The sequence below is a fragment of the Cucumis melo genome, chromosome 5 (assembly GCF_025177605.1).
Source record: "Cucumis melo cultivar AY chromosome 5, USDA_Cmelo_AY_1.0, whole genome shotgun sequence".
Classification (NCBI taxonomy): domain Eukaryota; kingdom Viridiplantae; phylum Streptophyta; class Magnoliopsida; order Cucurbitales; family Cucurbitaceae; genus Cucumis; species Cucumis melo.
The window spans coordinates 22470713-22488389 of record NC_066861.1 but is presented as its reverse complement, the minus strand read 5'-3'; positions in this window follow the sequence as shown (position 1 = coordinate 22488389).

The window sequence follows — 17677 nt, the reverse complement described above, 5'->3', positions numbered from 1 at the left end:
TAAGCGGAAGCGGTAGTCCCTATGGCCCTCCTCGGTCTCACTTCGGGTCGCTCGCCAGTTTGCCCTTGCCCTTGCCTCGTCCTCTACCTGAAAACATAAAATGGAGAGAATGAGTATAAAAATACTCAGTAAGGGACCCACTACTAGTCCCACTAGGTGCCTGTTAACTTCCTGTTAGAGTCCTGATAACTGGTACCCAATCTCTGGCACGTTCCCGAACACGTGCAATCATGCGCTCCCGTAGGAACGTAACTCTGGTCTTCGGTGCCCGGGGACACCTAGGACAGTCGGGATGCGAGGACCCCGTCGAGTCACTCGAGTCATGTCTATATCATGCTAGACTGGCGTCCCGTCGGACCACACAGTCCTCAATAGGTGGTGATCCCGAAGGACACCCATGCAGGTACGACTCTAACAGAATCAAGCTAACAGGTACCCTAATTGCAGTAAACATACACATGGCATCAGCATATAACATGTCACATAAATCATTTCTACACTCTCCGTCCCGACATTCGTCGTAACCATAATAGATCTTGCCACACATAACAGGCTATAGCACAACTAAATCGTCATTTGCATCATACTAGCATTTATTTCAGGCATCATACTGTCAAATCCTCAGTATGCAACATAGGGCATACACAGTCTCATACTTCAAACATGAAACTAGTAGTAGAATCTCTTACCTGGAGATCTACTTGTCGAGTCCTAACCGCGAGGCAGTACGCTTTCCAAGCGACGAAGTCCTAACTGTTTAATAAGTCAAAATTCGTAAATAGGTCGCCAACGACCAACGGTTCGAGACTCAATTGAATTTAACTTACCTTAGAAGGAGGTTGCAGTGCTCGAGCCCCTACTGAAGAAATCCCGCGCTGCAGTAATTTCTTGGTCCAAGACGTCCCTTGAGGAAAATAATTTAATTTAGATCCAAATTAATTTAACTAACGTCCGAGCATGGAGTCTTACCGGAAAAATCACAATAATTAATTAGCTTACCAAAATATAGGTGGATGGAGCCAATTTAGTCCTGGCGGCTCGGCTGGAAGAAGACAGGACCGACTCGGCTTGGGCAGACGCGGCTCGGCTCGGTACAGGGATTTCGCGTGCGGCTCGGCTTGCAACAGGGGGAGACGCGGCTCGGCTTGCAACAGGGGAGACGCGGCTCGGCTACACAGAAGCGCGCGGCGCGGCTTCACACGCGGACGCGGCTCTTCGGTTTCGGCTTCGGGCGCGCGGGCGTGGAGCGGCTCCGGGTTCGTTCGTCGGCTGGAGGCACGCGCGGCGGATCGGCTTCGAGTGGCGGCTGCGGGAGACGGCTGGGCGCGGATCGAAGCGGCTCCCTTCGGCTCGATCGGAGCGACGCGGCTGACGGAGCTTCTCGGATCGACGCGGCTGACGGAGCTTCTCGGATCGACGCGGCTGACGGAGCTTCTCGGCTACACAGATCGGCTCGATCGAAGCGACGCGACGCGGCTCGGCTATCCTCCTGATCGGAGCGGCGCGGCGTCGGCGGTCTTCCTTAGGTCGAAACGGCGCGGCGGGTTCCGGCTCGGCTGGCGGCTGCGGATTCGGCTGCAGACGCGCGGAGGATGGCTCGGCTTCCACTCGGCTTGCAGACGCGCGGTGGGTCGGCTCTACTACGGCCGGCTCCGAGGGTTATTCTTTCAGCTGGCGGCGGCGGCGTGCGGCGGCGTGCGGCGGCGTGCGGCGGCGGCTAGGGTTTCCTCTTCTATTTTTTTTTTTCTTTCTTTTCTTTGGGAAGATGAAGAGTCTCACACTTCCCCATGCCTCTTTTTAAAGAAATAAAAAAAATAATTAAAAGAGAACCCTAAAACCCTCTTTCCTCTCTCCTCCATTAACCACCTTTGACCCTTTCCAAGGCCATTTATTTGCTAAGCCATTAATTTATTTCACCCCCTAACTTCAAAATTAATCCATAAAAACTTTAGTTTAATACTAATAATAAACACACTTAGTATTAATATTAATGGTCAAAACAAAAAGGAAACCGAAATTGTCGGGCGTTACAATCTTCCCTCCTAAAAAAACTTTCGTCCTCGAAAGTTCTAATCCTCGAACAGCTCGGGGTACTGGGCTCTCATATCCTCTTCTTTCTCCCACGTGGCCTCTTCCACTCCATGGTTCTGCCAAAGGATTTTGACCAGTGGAATTTCTCGACTGCGAAGCTTCTTGACCTCCCTTGCCAGGACCTCGACAGGCTGCTCCTCGTAGCTCAGGTTCTCGCTAACCTGCAGTGGCTCGAAGTCCACCATATGTGTTGGGTCTGCGACATATTTCCTCAGCATGGAGATATGGAATACGTCGTGCACTGCAGCAAACGATGGGGGTAGCGCCAAGCGGTAAGCCACGGGGCCAATCCGCTCCAATATCTCGAACGGCCCTACGAAGCGTGGGCTCAGCTTCCCCTTCTTCGCGAACCTCAGAACACCCTTCATGGGTGCAACCTTCAGAAAGACCATATCTCTCACTTCAAACTCGAGGTCCTTACGTCGTACATCAGCGTAACTCTTCTGTCTGCTCTGGGCTGTCAGCATACGAGCTCGGATCTTCTGTATGGCTGCGTTGGTCGTCTGCACTAATTCGGGGCCTAGCATCCTCTGCTCTCCAACCTCGCCCCAGCAGACAGGGGATCTACAGCACTTGCCATACAGAGCCTCGAACGGTGCCATACCGATAGTAGCCTGGTAGCTGTTGTTATAGGCAAACTCCATCAGATGCAGATGGGAGTCCCAACTTCCTGAAAACTCTAGTACGCAGGCTCGCAGCATGTCTTCCAAAATCTGGTTCAATCTCTCTGTCTGACCATCAGTCTGAGGGTGGAATGTCGTGCTGAAGTCCAACCTTGTACCTAGTGCAAGTTGAAGTCCTTTCCAGAACTTCGATGTGAAACGGGCGTCTCTGTCTGAAGTGATGGATACGGGTACTCCATGTAGTCTCACAATCTCTGTCATATATAGCTGCCCCCACTTACTGGCAGTGTAAGTGGATTTCCCTGGCACGAAATGGGCCGACTTCGTGAGTCTGTCGACCACGACCCAGATCACCGTGTAGCCCCTTAGGGTCTTGGGCAGTCCCGTAATAAAATCCATCGACACACTCTCCCACTTCCACCCTGGCACACTCAAGGGTTGCAACAACCCTGCTGGATGCTGCCTAGGTGCCTTCACCTGCTGGCACACCAAGCATCTACTGACAAAGTCTGCCACATCCCTCTTCATGCCCCTCCACCAATAGACACTCCTTAAGTCCTGGTACATCTTTGTACTCCCAGGGTGCATGGTAAACGGGGAACTGTGAGCCTCAGTCAAAAGCTCCGTCTTAACTGCGCTGTCTTCCGGCACACACAGGCGTCCTTCAAACATGAGGCCATCGTCAGAGGATATGGAGAAGCCTTCACCTCGCTCTGTCTCTACCACGCGACGCTTCTCTGCCAAATAAGGATCATTCAGCTGAGCAGCAATGATCTTTTGCCTCAAGGTTGGCTGAACTGTCAACTGAGCCAACTGTGCGGTAACCTCACCTACTGAGACTGCAATCTCTGCCCTCTCAAAGTCCCTGAGTAAGGGGGTCTGCTTGGTGATTAGCGCTGCTGAATGTGCAACTTTCCTACTTAGCGCATCAGCCACTACATTCGCTTTACCTGGGTGGTATAGGATCTCGCAGTCGTAGTCTTTCACCAACTCAAGCCACCTCCTCTGCCTCATGTTCAACTCCTTCTGGGTGAAGAAGTACTTCAGGCTCTTATGATCGGTGTAAATCTGAATCTTCTCACCGTACAGATAGTGCCTCCATATCTTCAGTGCAAAGACTACAGCTGCCAACTCCAAGTCATGGGTAGGGTAGTTCTGCTCATGGATCTTCAACTGGCGGGAGGCATAAGCAACTACCTTACCCTGCTGCATCAGGACACAACCTAGTCCCTTCTTGGAGGCGTCACTATAGATTACAAAGTTTCCCGAACCATCGGGCACTGTCAGGACCGGTGCAGTCACTAGCTTCTGTTTGAGCTCCTGAAAGCTCCTCTCGCAAGCTGGGCTCCAGACAAAAGGGGTTCCCTTCCTGGTCAACTGGGTCAACGGGCTGGCTATACGTGAGAAGTCTTCCACGAACCTCCTGTAGTAACCTGCCAAGCCCAGAAAACTTCGAATTTCACTAACCGTGGACGGTCGGGTCCAGTTGGTCACCGCTTCAATCTTTGCGGGATCTACTGAAACTCCCTCACTGGAAACCACATGGCCAAGAAACGTCACCTTCCTTAACCAGAATTCACACTTGGAGAACTTGGCATACAACTTGTTGGCTCGAAGGGTCTCCAAAACTTGGTGTAAGTGCTCCTCGTGCTCAGCCTCAGTTTTTGAGTAAATGAGGATGTCGTCAATGAAGACTATGACGAACGAGTCTAGAAACTCCTTAAACACCCTGTTCATCAGATCCATGAATACTGCAGGAGCGTTAGTCAAGCCGAAAGACATCACAACGAATTCGTAATGTCCGTACCTCGATCGAAAGGCCGTCTTGGGGATGTCACCGTCCCTAATCCTCAACTGGTGATAGCCTGATCGCAGGTCGATCTTGGAGAAGACGGTGGCTCCCTGCAACTGATCGAACAGGTCATCAATCCTGGGCAAGGGGTAGCGGTTTTTGACTGTCACCTTGTTCAGCTCTCGGTAGTCAATACAAAGGCGCATTGACCCATCCTTCTTCTTCACGAACAATACTGGGGCTCCCCAAGGCGACACACTGGGCCGGATGAAGCCTTTGTCCAGCAACTCCTGTAACTGGACCTTTAACTCCTTTAGCTCAGCTGGAGCCATTCTGTAAGGGGCCCTCGAGATTGGGGCAGTGCCCGGCTCTAACTCGATAGCGAAGTCTACTTCTCTGGGAGGCGGAAGTCCTGGAAGTTCGTCTGGAAAAACGTCGGGGTACTCTCTTACCACTGGTTCGGAAGATAGGGAAACTTCCGGCTCTCTCACATCCACTACGCTTGCCAAAATACCCCAAGTACCCTGGCTGAGTAGTTTACTAGCCTTCATGGCTGAGATGACCTTGGGTATACATACCATGCCTGCCCCCCTGAATTTGAAACTAGCCTCGGAGGGAGGGTTGAAGACAACTTCCTTGCCATAACAGTCTATATTTGCATGGTTGGCTGATAGCCAATCCATGCCTAGTATCACATCAAAATCCTGCATGTCTAACACTAGCAAGGTCACGTCTAACATACGATTCGCTATCTCTACCCGACATGCCTTTATTTGTTCTTTGGATAACAGGACCTCCCCAGATGGAGTAGAAACCGACAAAACACTACCCAAAGGCTCTACCTCTAAACCCACATGCTGAACGAAAACGGAGGATATAAACGAGTGGGATGACCCAGAGTCAAATAGCACAAAAGCATAGTGCCCCAAAATTGGGAGCGTACCTGTCACCACAGTGCCAGCTCGCTCGGCCTCCTGCCGGGTAGTGGCGAAAACTCTCCCCTGCTGGGCCGCAGAAGGCTGGGGCGGTGTCGTCTCAAAGGGTTTCCGAGGACACATATCAGCAGTGTGCCCCGGCTGTCTGCACCTAAAGCAGACTCCACTTCCAGCCAAGCAACGACCTCCGTGGACTCTCCCGCAGGTAGTACAAGCGGGTAGCTCTCTCAGAGTCCTCCCGGCTGCTGCAAGCTCCCGTCGGTGCCTCTGGAAGACACCTCCTGACCTCAGTGTTCGCTGCGGTGCTACGTCAGGCTGCGTCTCAACCTTTCTCTTCTGTCCCAAGGCTGACCCTCTGCCGGCAGCCTTAGACGCATCGGCTCTCTCAGGCAGGCTCAAATCCAGTGCTATACGTAGTGCATCAGCATGCGTGGCTGGGCGGAGGGCTCTGACAATGCCCTGAAGGTCTAGCCTGAGTCCTCTAACAAATTTCTCCGTCCTGGCAGCCTCATCTCTTACCATATCGGGAGCAAAGCGGGACAGCATATCGAACTCGGCGTCGTACTGCTCCACCGTCATGTCGCCTTGCTCCAAGTTTAGGAACTCTTGCAGCTTGGCGTGCTTCACATTGGCGGAGAAAAACTTAGCATAGAAGTTCTCCTTGAACTGCTCCCATGTTATTTTGCTTACATCGCCCCCTAGCATTCTCTCCGCGGTCTCCCACCAGGCGGTGCCCCTGTCCTCCAAGAAGAAGACTGCACACTGCACCTTCTGGTCTTCTGGGCACTTCATGTACCGGAAAATAGTCTCTATGGACGTCAACCACATTTGGGCCTTTGTGGGGTTGTCCATGGATCCGTCAAAGGTCTTGGGATTATACTTCCTGAAATCCCGTAAGTGTTTCGCCTCGGCCGACAGTTGAACTGGTACTGGTTGAGCTTCCTCAGGGGCTGGAGGAGCGACGGCCTGAGCCTGAACAGGGGCGGCCTGGGCCTGAGCAGGGGCGGCCTCGGCCTGAACAGGGGCGGCCTGGTTCTGCTGGGCGGCAAAGAAAGGCGCCAAAGCAGCTTGCAGCATGTCCTGATAACGCTGCTCCATTGCGGCGAGATCCGCCTGGGTGACCGGTGCGTTTGGGTCGACTGCCGGTGCAACAGGTGGCGCCTCCGGCTGGCCACGACCGGCTCCTCTGCCTCCCCTACCACCTCCTCGGCGTGTACCTCTACGTGGCGGCATTCTCCCTAAAATTCACCAACAAACTTTTCACCACAAGAACTTAACACCCTATATCTAGGTCTTAGACTATTCAGGCAAAATTGTAATCTTAACATTAGCAAGGCTTTAGACATACCTGGCGAGTGCCGAAGGACCGTATAGCCATAGGGTGAAGTAAAACCAAACAAAAATGACTTACATCGTAGGTCAGTCTACAGAACCTAAAACACTGTGCTCTGATACCAACTGTAACGACCCAACTCCTTATGCTGAATCGAAGTCATTACTAAATATAGAACAAGTGGTTTAAGTCTAAAAATTTTATTAAAAGCATACGGTTCAAGAAATTCATTTATAAAAACATAAACAAGGTAGTCATGCAAAAATGTAAAAACGTTCTGAAATCCTACTCGGGCCCTATCTACATAAAAGATAGTGAAAAATAAAAAGTACTCAAACTCAAATGCTAAAATCTGAAATAAGAAATAAGCGGAAGCGGTAGTCCCTATGGCCCTCCTCGGTCTCACTTCGGGTCGCTCGCCAGTTTGCCCTTGCCCTTGCCTCGTCCTCTACCTGAAAACATAAAATGGAGAGAATGAGTATAAAAATACTCAGTAAGGGACCCACTACTAGTCCCACTAGGTGCCTGTTAACTTCCTGTTAGAGTCCTGATAACTGGTACCCAATCTCTGGCACGTTCCCGAACACGTGCAATCATGCGCTCCCGTAGGAACGTAACTCTGGTCTTCGGTGCCCGGGGACACCTAGGACAGTCGGGATGCGAGGACCCCGTCGAGTCACTCGAGTCATGTCTATATCATGCTAGACTGGCGTCCCGTCGGACCACACAGTCCTCAATAGGTGGTGATCCCGAAGGACACCCATGCAGGTACGACTCTAACAGAATCAAGCTAACAGGTACCCTAATTGCAGTAAACATACACATGGCATCAGCATATAACATGTCACATAAATCATTTCTACACTCTCCGTCCCGACATTCGTCGTAACCATAATAGATCTTGCCACACATAACAGGCTATAGCACAACTAAATCGTCATTTGCATCATACTAGCATTTATTTCAGGCATCATACTGTCAAATCCTCAGTATGCAACATAGGGCATACACAGTCTCATACTTCAAACATGAAACTAGTAGTAGAATCTCTTACCTGGAGATCTACTTGTCGAGTCCTAACCGCGAGGCAGTACGCTTTCCAAGCGACGAAGTCCTAACTGTTTAATAAGTCAAAATTCGTAAATAGGTCGCCAACGACCAACGGTTCGAGACTCAATTGAATTTAACTTACCCTAGAAGGAGGTTGCAGTGCTCGAGCCCCTACTGAAGAAATCCCGCGCTGCAGTAATTTCTTGGTCCAAGACGTCCCTTGAGGAAAATAATTTAATTTAGATCCAAATTAATTTAACTAACGTCCGAGCATGGAGTCTTACCGGAAAAATCACAATAATTAATTAGCTTACCAAAATATAGGTGGATGGAGCCAATTTAGTCCTGGCGGCTCGGCTGGAAGAAGACAGGACCGGCTCGGCTTGGGCAGACGCGGCTCGGCTCGGTACAGGGATTTCGCGTGCGGCTCGGCTTGCAACAGGGGGAGACGCGGCTCGGCTTGCAACAGGGGAGACGCGGCTCGGCTACACAGAAGCGCGCGGCGCGGCTTCACACGCGGACGCGGCTCTTCGGTTTCGGCTTCGGGCGCGCGGGCGTGGAGCGGCTCCGGGTTCGTTCGTCGGCTGGAGGCACGCGCGGCGGATCGGCTTCGAGTGGCGGCTGCGGGAGACGGCTGGGCGCGGATCGAAGCGGCTCCCTTCGGCTCGATCGGAGCGACGCGGCTGACGGAGCTTCTCGGATCGACGCGGCTGACGGAGCTTCTCGGATCGACGCGGCTGACGGAGCTTCTCGGCTACACAGATCGGCTCGATCGAAGCGACGCGACGCGGCTCGGCTATCCTCCTGATCGGAGCGGCGCGGCGTCGGCGGTCTTCCTTAGGTCGAAACGGCGCGGCGGGTTCCGGCTCGGCTGGCGGCTGCGGATTCGGCTGCAGACGCGCGGAGGATGGCTCGGCTTCCACTCGGCTTGCAGACGCGCGGTGGGTCGGCTCTACTACGGCCGGCTCCGAGGGTTATTCTTTCAGCTGGCGGCGGCGGCGTGCGGCGGCGTGCGGCGGCGTGCGGCGGCGGCTAGGGTTTCCTCTTCTATTTTTTTTTTTCTTTCTTTTCTTTGGGAAGATGAAGAGTCTCACACTTCCCCATGCCTCTTTTTAAAGAAATAAAAAAAATAATTAAAAGAGAACCCTAAAACCCTCTTTCCTCTCTCCTCCATTAACCACCTTTGACCCTTTCCAAGGCCATTTATTTGCTAAGCCATTAATTTATTTCACCCCCTAACTTCAAAATTAATCCATAAAAACTTTAGTTTAATACTAATAATAAACACACTTAGTATTAATATTAATGGTCAAAACAAAAAGGAAACCGAAATTGTCGGGCGTTACACGACGTCATACTGCTCCACAGTGATGTCGCCTTACTCCAAGTTCAGGAACTATTGCTGCTTAGTGTACCTCAAGTTAGCATGGAAGAATTTAACATAGAAGCTCTCCTTGAACTGCTCTCATGTTATCTGGTTGACATCACCACCTAGCATCCTTTCAGCAGTCTTCCACCAGGCGATATCTCTAAACTAGCATATCTGAGATTCCACTAGGGCTGGATGTTTAGCCCTCAGATGTTTAGCCTCGGTGGACAGTCGATCTGGCACGATCTGAGATTCCAATAGGGCTGAATAAAGGTCTGCTGGATAACATGAAATGGTGTTAAAGCATCTCTCAGCATATTCTGGTACCTCTTCTCCATTGCAGCGAGGTTTACTTGAGTGACGACTACAATAAGGTTGACAGCTTGTACAGCAGCTTGCTCTTCAGGCTGGATACTTCCAGCTCCTCTGCCTCCCCTACCACCTCTGTGTGCACCTCTACGTGGCGGTATTTTTTCTAAATTCCACCAGTAGAAGTTTTCACAATACAATTATAACATTCATACATTATCTAGTTTAATTCAGGCAAGGTTATATTCATAACATCATCATAAATTGTAAAACATACCCGGCGAGTGACAAAGGACCATATTAGCCATAAGGGTAAAACATACCTGGCGAGTGACAATATTCCCTCTGGCTCGCCAGAGTCGCTTCTTGTCATTCACCAGCTTCCTTCTGCCCTTACCTTTACCTCTGCCTGAAAAATTAAACAAGAAAGAATGAGTATAAAAATATACTCAGTGAAGGGCTAGGCGGAAGACTAGGTGGAAGGGTACCTCTACCTCAATGAGTACCCCTAAACTAGCACGTTTTCGAACACGTGCAATCTGTGATTTGGAGGAAACATATCTGGTCTTCGCTGAACCCAAAGGAACACCTAGGACAAATTAGTCTTTAGTGTACCTGAAGGAAACACTAAGACAATCGGGCTGTGAGTAACCCCGTGGAATCACTCATAATCATGTCTATATCATACTGGACTGGTCATCCCGTTGAATTACACAGTCATAAAAATGTGGTAATCTCGAGGGACATCCATGTTGGTACGACTCTAATAAATAGAGATAACAATACACCATATCCATAGGATAAACATATCATCATATCATCATAAACGTGGCATAAGTATCAATCATTGCATTCGTATTCAAATATTATCTTCATAACATATCTCAATCGGATCTATCAGTCATCATAATCATGGAATAATCCTAAATACCAATCACCATACACATGATTCATATTATGCATACCAGCTACATCAAAGCATGACAGAAGAATTTCATACAAGCTCTCACTTCAATACGAAGGTTTAGTAGAAGAATCTCTTACCTGGAGATTAGCTTAAACCAAAATTATCCTAACAGTCATGGTCAAGCTTTCCAATAGTCAAGTCCTAAACAACAAGGGAACCCAATAACTAAAGTAAATAAATTAATTAACAGTCGCTTAAGGATTAAAATTCCAATTATTTCAACTTACCCAAAGTTGAAGTCGAATCTGATTTACCTATAGTTTATGAAAATTCTCCGGCTCAGACTTCCAAATAAAATCTAACCAATTTAATCCAAAATTAAATTAGTTAGGGTCTAAAAATAAACCTTAGTTGGGTATGCTAAAAATCCAATCAAATTTACTTAGACTTACCAAAATTAGGGGAAAAAGGCCAAAAATAAACTAGATGACTTGAAAATGGCTTGGCGACTCAAGGCTGAAGAGAAGGGTGGCTCGGGTAGAAGGCAGAACGGCTGGCGGTTGAAGGAAGTGCTGCAAAGAAAATTACCAAATACTCTTCTAAACCCAAATCAATGTGTTCTTTGCTACTCCAACAATGAAAGTTTGGATCACTTCTTCATAGATTGCAATTTATCAAAAGGCCAAGCTCCTTTCTCAAATTGGTGGAAACTTTGACGGAAGTAGCACTGAAGCTTTATGTTCATTGCTATGCAACCTCAACCAAAAGAATCAAAATGATGTCATCAAATTCAATGCCATTGCTGCTCTTCTTTGGGCAATCTGGAATGAAAGAAACAACAGAATCCTGAAGGAGACCAAAAGAAGCACAATCAACTGGTGGAAGGATTCAACAATGCTGACTGATATTTGGTCCAGCAGACACAAATCCTATAAAATTTACATTCCTAATACTATGTCCCTTAACTTCAAGGGATTGTTAGATTGAAGTCTTTAGGCATCCCCTGCCTTTTTCTTTTATGTAACAATGCTACTCTAATATAATGAAATATAATTTTATCCTCCAGGTGCCTTCAAAATACTGTGGTATTTTGGTGGCTCTCTGGATCGTTTCTTGATTAAAAAAAAAAAAACAAAGAAAATTACACTAGAATCTTTTCTCTTCAAAAACCAGAGGAGGGGATACATGAAAGAACAAAGAGTTAATTGTTTTTGTCATTTATGTTATCCTTTTTACAAGAATCTCCCTTATAAATTAAAACTAGTAATTTAAATTCAATTAAATTCATTCGGAAAAGTAAAAGCTTAAAAGTTATTTGGATAAGATTAATTAATTTGAAATATTTGATAGATATATTGAGAAGGTTTGAAAGCCATGTAGATAAGGAAAGTTTTGACTTTGACGAAAAAAATTTCTACTTTATCTCTACCATGGTTTTCATTAACAACCAACTCTTAGAGCCCCAGCTTTGATGGCCATCATTGGGCAACCAATTTAATTGATTATATCTCCGACCAATAACTCCTAATAATTAAATTTGATTAAGAAAATATTAAGAAAAACTTGGTAATGAATTTTTTATCCTAGTGGTTTTTTTATGGAGTGTAAATAATAATTCTTTTATTATTTTTGAAAAATAATAAATCTCATATATTTTGCTTTAACAAAAATCATAAAAATGTACCTAAAATTAAAAATCTCCGCTTTTTGTTAAAATAAAGGGTAGTACAATTATGTCCTCCAACTTTTAAACCTATCTATAATTATATAAATTATTGTAGTATAAATTATATAGTTCAATTTTATAATAAAGTCTAATTATGAGAATTATTTTGATGTTGAGGGTCCAATTTTAATACTTGTAAAGGTTTAAGAATTCAATTTTTACCGTTGAAATTTTGAGAATGTCATTACAACTTATTAACCATCATACTTCAGTGTGGTTTTTGCAATTAAAAAGAAAAATTTAGCTTTTATTATGACAATTTGTTATCTCTCACCTTAATTGGCTATACTCTCTTGTAACATGAAAATCTAGATATTTGCTTGAGTAACACTTGTTAAGATTGAAATTAAACATTACATGGAAAAGATAAGATACTCCCATAAAAAGAACGTTCACTAAAAGCACAAGCACAATAACAGAACACACACCTTTCCTAAAATAAATAACAGTACGCACACCTAAGAAACTAGAGATAACATGTAGGCAATTCTAGAAACACTTTTAGAAAACTCAATTGCCCAAACCGTGCATTTACAATGCACACATCATTTATTGTGTTAATTAGCAAGGGTGGCTGCATTGGCACAAAGGAACTCCAACGTTTGTGTCACAATACCCCTCCCCTCCTTGGTACTGCCTCCTACATTTAGCATTACAACAATCGCTCTTGCATTGTCCAGTGCACAACCCTAGTCCGGAGATGCAGTTTTGTGGTGGGTTCGGCTTCGGCGTCGGAATGCCACAAGTGTAAAGGCAGTAACACAACGATAAGTTGCTCCCGATTTGATCACAGCTGCCCTGAGGGTTCTCTATAGGGCTATGCTTGGCTTTGCACCTTGCATCGCAGTTGGTTCCACATGGTCCTAACCCTTCGCTGCATATGTTCTTGTTTCCAACCACTGGAGTCATTGTGCCTGTTGTTCATCACCATGAAATTTCAAAGATTATGAAATTATCAATAATATTTTATTAGTAATCTGTAAAATCTAATGCATAATTCATAAACAATTCAACCATCACTATCATTATCCATTAAAATGGGTAATAAAAATAGATTATATGTGAATTATTTTAGAAATAAACATGAACCCACCCCTCAAAATTAGGAAAAATCACTGCATAAGATTTTTTTTTTTTTTTTTTTAAAAAGAAAGATTCAAGTGTTGTGAGTAATGATAACAATACATACACATATAACTCAAGAAAATAAAAACAATGGAAGAGATCATGTTAAATCTGAGCATATTTTTTTAATGGTTAATCTTGATCCTCACTTTTGTAATTGTTGAACTAAAGAATATATATATATATATATATATATATATATTGATCTTTAACAAAAGCCTAGAGGTAGAGAGATTGGATCGAGAAGAATAAGATTTGTCACAATCAAAACCTTGTTCGAGATCAATTTAAAAATAATTCAGTAAATGAAGCATGCACCTATTTCTTTCTTTTTTTTCCAAAAACCAAAGATTCCATCTAAAATTTGTTGAAATGAAAAAAGAAATTAATCCATGACACTTACTTATTGCTATAAAAAGAAGAGATAGAAGGCAAATAGGTAGAAAAATCTTAGACATTTTAAATTCTAAAATGCAAAATGGCTAAGATTATATATAAGAACAAAGTTTGTATTTTATTTGAACGTTGTATTAGGTTCTTGGAGAAGACTAATATATATAGATAAAACAAGGGAACCCTTTCTGGATGGTTGTAATTGATCAAATTTGAATTTAAATTCAGTTACAAAATATATTGTGCCATTAAGGAAATTTTAATGATGGAAATTAATAATATGATTTTGAGGAGTTGATTGATCGTTATTTAAAAAAAAAAAAAAAAAAAAAAAAAAAAAAAAAAAAAAAAAACTGATAGATATATATCCTTTTGCATTATTAGAATTTCTTTAATCGTATCTATTATACAAATTTATTTGATTAATTACTTTGCGGAGAGATATTTCTTTAGACCAAATTAAAGTTGAAATGTATAATAAATGTGTTCAATTAATAGAAAAATATTTTGTAAACCTGAAAATTATTTGCAAAATCTAACTGAAAAATCTTAAAAGCCCTTACTAATACATAATTTCATGATGGTTATGACTTATTTTTTTTTTCTTTTTAATCTAATTATGTAAGTTTGTTCATCATACATATATAATGAATAAAAAAATCTCATTAAATTCAAATATAAAATACTAAAATATATATTTAATACAAACTTTAAAGAAAGACAAATATCACAACAATTTTAAAAGAAAAATACTAAAATTTAACAAATTAATGAATAAAAAATAGTCAAACTTCGACAAAAATATATGTTATCATATTTTTTTTATTAATATATACGTGTGTAATTCGGGTTGGATTGAACCAATCCAAGTTTAACTTTTTTTAGACAAACCACAATCTAACCCAACCGGATAAAAGTAGAAAATGCTTCATCAAACCTAGCAATAAAACTAACTCAACCTAACCTTTACATTTTAAGTTGGGTTGTCCAAATTATGGGTTATTTGAACACATGGAATTTCCATCCCAAATTAAATTCGTTAAAATTCGATTTCTTTTCAAACTATTATAGTGTTTTATTTATTTTTCTTAATCAATGTTGGTCTATGTAGTTTTATTTTGGGTTATTTAAATAAGTTAAACAGTTTGTGAAGCAACAATTTTCTTCAACCATTTTTTATTAGTTTCAACTTTTTGCACTTGATTTTTACAATGTAAATGCATGTTTCATACGACCGAGTTCATTCATCAATTAAGTTTATTGACTAAGTTTATAGTTGGATTGTCGTTTATTATTAATACACTTGAATAATTGATAAGGTTAGGTTTCTTATACATTTGGGTTGGGAATGAAGTTTATGATCAATGATTGGCAAAACTCCTATCACTAGCTAATCAAAAGTACATCAATTATATAGGTCTATTCTCAATTGAATCTATCGGTACGGATTGTGGAATTGAACCTCTAACTTCCAAGAACTGAGTACAAGACTACTAAAAAATATGTTCTTATAGGTCATTTTCTTCGATATTTATTGTTAGTTATTGTTATCCATAAGGATTGTTGTTTTTGTTATCATCGTTACTTTATTTGTTAGTTTTTTTTACAATATAAGATCTTATAACATTAATAGTACAAACTAATATGTCATATAAAATTGTTTGTTGTTCGCATAATATATAATAATTTCAATACTATAATATATGATCTTTATTTTGAGTCAAAAGAAAGTTGGTACAAATTTTGTTTCATGAACTTTTCAATTTTAAATGTAAATAAACACAGTTTTATGTTCATGCTATAACATATGATCTTTGATCTAATGTTATAATTTAAAATGTATTTTCTACCTCTACTTTATAATTAATTAAGACTTCTAAAAACAACAAAATTGAAAAACTTACGTTAATAAAAAACATATCATCCCCAACTTTTTTATTAATTAGTTACTCTACTGTGGTCTAAGTAAGAAAGAAAAGGTAGAGCATATACGTAATTAGTAGAATAGAGTTAAGTTGGTCAAATATAAATAAAAAGAAAATTGATTTCAAGTTCAAGTTTCAAAAGTTGATTCCAAGTTGACTTCATTTACCACCTAGAGTTTTAATTTTAATTTTAGAACCATTTGCTCTTTTGTTGCAAATAGGAAATTGGACATGCATGTATTTAAATAATCATATATACTTTATGATAAATCCAAAAAACTAAGTATTTTTGTAAAAGAAAAGAAAAGGGCATGCATTATCTAATTTTCTTTTTTCAGAATAAGATGAGAAATTGAAGACAATATCTAGTGGATGTGAAATAATTGATAAAGTCTTAAGTGAATCAAAAGGAGAGATCATATGTATATATAAAAACAAACTATAGAACTTGACTAAAGTCAGTTGTCTAGCTAGTAACGTTATAAAAACCTACATTAAAATATTGTCAATTAACTCAAAAATCTAGCTAATTGATTGCAATAAATGTAATTATATCAAGAAAGATTTATAGAATTAACCTACTTTATAACTAATAATATTTCATAAATGTCTTAAAATGTAATAATATTTCATGATTAGATTTTGGAAACATTTACGACATTCTCTCGTATTTTAACTTCCTAAAATTAATTTTTAAATAAAAAATATACCAATTTCAGATTTATTAATTATATTAGGAGTTTTTTTTCTTAAAATATCATTAATTACATATTATCTCTTGTCGGTTACTTTTTAAATAATTATTTCTTTTCTTATTAATAATGTTGACTTTTCTTTATTTATTAATTTTCGTTTATATTGATTTAATGTCGAATATAATTCATGACTTTCTTCCTCGGGAAAGACTTTGTTTGCTTTCTTATATATTCCTAACTAAAAATTGAAACATCTAGATCTCAAGTAGATATCATACTGAAAAATGGAAATATACATCACATATATCATAATCTATTTTTTTTCATGTGTGGATAAATATATAATAGAAAATATAAATATATATCTCTAATATTGCTCTAATACCATTAAGGCTTGAGGAACGTGCCCTTATATAGATAAATGTATCTCTCACCAGGATATCATTTATCCATATAAGTTACAACACGTGTCAACAATAATTTACAAAAGTAGAAAGACAGAGATATCATTTTATTCATACAAGTTACATCACGTGTCAACAATAATTTACAAAAGTAGAAAGATAAAAGAGGTGGTAGACAAGACAGAACCCCTGTTTGACATCTTATCTCTTTAGAATCTTTCTTTTTTAAAAGAAAAGATTACGATAAGGTTTGGGTGGGAAAGAAGCCTCACTTATCCTTATCTCTTCGTAATTTAAAAAGATACTATACAAGAGCTAAAATACAAATCAACAAAGCAAAATTACAAACGAACAAAATACAATTATACAAAAAAAAAAAAAAAAAAACTGAAATGATATGTATGCCAATGTCTTCAAGCCTCTTTTGGTAATTTCTTCTTTGAAGAATGTGGCATCACCCGACTTTGTCTGAATGGTCGGGATTGGTCTCATCGTGCAATGACTGTAGATTCTCCGAGATAGAATACATCTAGGGACTTACTCTTGGCTTCCCCTCCATCAACTGCCCAAGCATCCTAGTCTCATTGAATTTGCTGCTCGCGATAAGAATTCTTGACCAGAAACAATCCTCGCTAATTGTGTTGGCCTGCAGTTGGTCATGTCGCTTCAATCACCTGTTATCTACATCACCTCCCCTTCAATCAAAGATCACCCAAATCAGCAATTACACATGCAAATTGGAAAATTTTACCACAAGTTTACAAGGACTAAATTTATTTATGAACTTTTTTTTTACAATAATACTACAAAAGTAAAAATCTATTTTTCATCTCGGTTGGGAGTCCAAATAGGGGTCGAAATTATCGAAGTTGTAATAAGAATTATTATCAAAATCGATATCATTGACAGATGAATTTGAGAGATTTGCGATATCTTCAGGTTCATCTTGTTTGTTGTGGTCAGAAGCATTGTTGACGACTGTTTCTCCATGACCGCCTGA